General features: G+C 41.3%; 1 protein-coding gene across 1 annotated transcript in view; it reads right to left on the minus strand.

Annotated features, from left to right (window-relative positions):
* Positions 1-4,218, minus strand: part of LOC106811854 (protein kinase C-binding protein NELL2-like) — a 30,228-nt gene that overhangs the window by 15,044 nt on the left and 10,966 nt on the right. Inside the window, exon 2 of the mRNA XM_014815573.1 lies at positions 1,895-2,032. The gene's annotated coding sequence lies outside the window, so the exon portion shown is untranslated. The remainder of the gene's footprint in view (positions 1-1,894; positions 2,033-4,218) is intronic.

Here is a 4,218-nt window from a genome sequence, read left to right on the forward strand (position 1 = left end):
TATCTATCTATCTATCTATCTATCTATCTATCTATCTATCTATCTATCTATCTATCTATCTATCTATCTATCTATCTATGTATCTATCTATCTATCTATCTATCTATCTATCTATCTATCTATCTATCTATCTATCTATCTATCTATCTATCTATCTATGTATCTATCTATGCATCTATCAATGTATCTATATATTTATCTATGTATCTATCTATCTATATATCTATCTATCTATCTATCTATCTATCTATCTATCTATCTATTTATTCATTTAACAATCTATATATATATTTATCGATCTATCCATCTATCTATCTATCTATCTATCTATTTATTCATTTAACTATCTATATATATATTTATCGATCTATCTATCTATCGATTTATTATTTAATCAATCAATCAATCTATCTATCTCTCATGATCCCCTCCCTACTTAATACGCGTGAAATCTAAATAGCAGCGTGCGTGCATGCGGGTGTGTGCGCGTGGCTGTGCGCGCGTGTGTGTGTGCGCGCGCTTGCGTGCGTGAGCACACATGTGCGTGCGCCTGTCTTGTGTGTCTGGGAAACACATGGTCGGCGTGCATCTGCTGCTCGTTATGTTCACCAGCTTTAGCTCGAGGTCTGCTGGAGGCATTCATATAAGCAGGTGAGGAGTGCTAGCTAGCTAGCAGTGGTTGGAGGAGATGAACACGCCGCCCAGCCGACTCCAATTATCGACGATTTGTTTATCCGGGTGGAGGCTGAGCGGGCTTTAATTGGCTTTGAATTAAAAATCAGAAAAACACTGCTCGGATCGGGATTCACGCGGGATGGGGAAGCGTGGCAAGGTGACCGGCGAAGTAATATGCAGCGCAAATCCTCGCACCCCATTAGAGAGAGAGAGAGGGGGAGGGGGAGGAAGGGAGAGGGGGAGGGGGGACACACGTGCTCTAGCTATAATGTTACAGGTACACACACACCGCGCAGTGGGTGGTGCGCTGTTCATCCGACCCCCGCAAACACCCAGTGTCCTGGCTAGGCTCCATTCGCTATTACTATTATATATATATATATATATATATACATACCGGGCGAATCGACGTATATAGATATATATATATACATGTATATAAACGTTTATAAATAAATAAACAATATATATATGTGTATATATATATATATATACAATCAGGAGTGAATAATAATAGATAATAATAAGATCTATTATTATTCACTCCTGATACAGTATATGTATGCATAATAAAGATGTGCATGGGAATGCACTTTTTACGCTTTTTTATAGCTAGTTTTCGCGACTGGTACGTCACCGCGAGCGGGGTGGCAATGGGGGCCAAGCTACGTGAACATGAATGGCTTCAAGATAATAAAAATGGAAATAATAAAAACGTTAAACAATGATAATAATATTAATAATGATAATAATAATAATAATAATAATAATAATAATAATAATAATAATAACGAACTGGGAACAGCACACATCCTGCGAAAATTTTTGGATTGAATCCCTATGTCCCAGGTTGGAACACGGCCAACCCAGAAGCCACCGGCTAATGCCAGGATCCACTTTGGAAATAATAACGATAATAATAATAATATTGTCGATGATAATAAAAACTGCGTTCGCGAAAAGGTACGTATCAGATTTGTCTGCCCGCGCATACGCAGGCGGTGATTACTTTCGAGGCTACAGATCAGTATGACGTTGATACGGATTAATTGACAAACTTAATGATTAGCGCTTAATTACAAAGACTCCGTAAAAACAACTCTGGCCGGATGCCGCCGTCATACTGAGCGCTAAAATTATATCCGTGTTGTGACGATCAAATCAGAATGGCCTATTTCCGTGGGTTCCCCCCCTCCCCTGATTCTCTCACCATACCTACCTATTAGCTCTAACGCTGGCGTATGAAAAAGACCCGTCACTTCTCGTATGCTGTGTGACAGTGGCTCCCTCTCAAGGATCTCTTTGACGGGTCGGATTAGATCGACTTCTAGCCGAGATCGAATGCGCTGACAGTACGCTAGAACGAAAAACATCTGCGCGATAAACAAGTATCGAGTAATCAGTGATGGCTTCAATTATCAACTCCGTCAAAACATATTCGGCAATAGTCATAGTACTATAGTATAGTCGGAAATATATGTCATTAGTACGTATAGATAAACATATATATATATATATATATTATATATATATATATNTCGGCTGCGGCTGCTGCTGCTGCTGCTGCTGCTGCGGCTGCAGCTGCGGCTGCTGCTGCGGCGCTGCTGCTGCTGCTGCTGTTACTGCTGCTACTGCTGCTGCTCCTGAGTGGTGCTGCTGCTATTGCTGCCACTGTTGTTGTTGTTGCTGCCGCTGCTGCTGATGATGATGCTGATGACAGCATGGCTTCCTTCAATCAGACAAGCACTGTCGTTTAACGCTAAGCGCGCGACATTGCGGACGTCGTATGAGCGCCGTCACTGTACGGCAAGCACCGACGCCGATGCCGTGATGACGCGACACGTGTCCCCGCGTGATCAATACGACAGTCAGTCCTCGATGAGCAGCCTAACCTAGGCTTCCTGTATAGTAGGGAAATGTAGCAGCATGCCGTCTCATCTTGAACACAACATTGGTAACGACACGTGTACGAGTAGAGTATGCGGCACACACACATAGGTATATATATATATATATATATATATATATATATATATATATATATATATATATATATATAAATATTATATATTATATATTATATATATATATATTATATTCGCGGAGTTGAATAATAGAGATCTATATTATTCTCCTTGATTATATTTATATATTATCATATAGTTATATTATTATATATATTATATAAATTGTAGTCTGTAGTTAAATTAATTTAATTTATTACGTTCTGCAACTTAAAGATGATCTCGAGCACGTCTAACCGACAGTAATACGACTCAAGCATCCCCACTTATATATATATATATATATATATGATATGAATAATTAATAATAATAGGCCTATTATAAGAATAATTAAATGTAAAAAATGGAAAAGGGGTGTTAAAATAGTTTATTTAAGCACCCTTTCTATCGTACATTTTTTTTCTTATCTAGCATGGGGTGGTTCTGTGTGTGCATTTTACTTCTATATATGTATATAATATATACATATATACGCGGCTTATTGGTTGATAATTGTGAGCCACTGTAAGCCCAACCAGAAGCAACACTGTCCTAGTATTAGGCATTAGGATCACATTTAGGTTAGCACGTGGGTGCCGATTTGTGACATCGAGAATTCGAGATTGCTGCTGTTACTGGCTGTGGGCTGCTGCGGGCGCTGCTGCTGGCGGCCTACTGCTGCTGGCTGCTGCTGCTGGCGGCTGCCTGGCTGGCGGCTGCTGCTGCGGCGGCTGCTGCTGCTGCTGGTACTGCTGCGCTGCTAGCTGCTGCGGTCTGCTGGCTGTTACTGCTGCTGGCTGCTGCTGCGCGGCTGCTGCTGGCTGCTGCTGCGGCTCGGCAGCTGGGCGGCTGCTGCTTGCGGCGGCTGCTGCTGCTGCTGCTGCTGTTACTGCTGCTACTGCTGCTGACTTGCCTGAGTGTTGCTGCGCTATTGGCTGCACTGTTGTTGTTGTTGCTGCGCTGCCTGCTGGATGATGATGCCTTGTGACGAGCATGGACTTCGCTTACAATCAGACAAGCACTGTCGAGTTTAACGGCTATCGTATAAAGGCGGCGGCGACATTGGCGGGACGTCGTCGTTGAGCGGCCGTCACTGTACGGACAAGCACAGACGCCGTATCGCCGGTGGTATGACGCGACATGGTCCCCGGCGGGTGGATCAATCGACGAGTCAGTCTCTCCAGTGAGCAGCCTAACTAGGCTTCCTGTATAGTAGGTGAAATGTACGGGCAGCATGCCGTCTTCATCGTTGAACACAAACATTGGTAACGACACGTGTACGAGTAGAGTATGCGGCCACAGCACACATAGGTATATACTATATATATATATATTATATATACTATATAATATGATATTAATATATGTATTATTATATCCGGAGTGAATAATAGAGAGTCTATATATTCACTGTCCTGATTTATATTATATATATATATATATATATATATAATATATATATATATATATAATTATTAACATTGTAGTCTGTATTATAATTAATTATGTTATTACCCTCTGGGCGACTTAATGCATCGG

This window comes from Priapulus caudatus, unplaced genomic scaffold (assembly GCF_000485595.1).
Source record: "Priapulus caudatus unplaced genomic scaffold, Priapulus_caudatus-5.0.1 Scaffold583, whole genome shotgun sequence".
In the NCBI taxonomy this organism is placed as follows: Eukaryota; Metazoa; Priapulida; class Priapulimorpha; order Priapulimorphida; family Priapulidae; genus Priapulus; species Priapulus caudatus.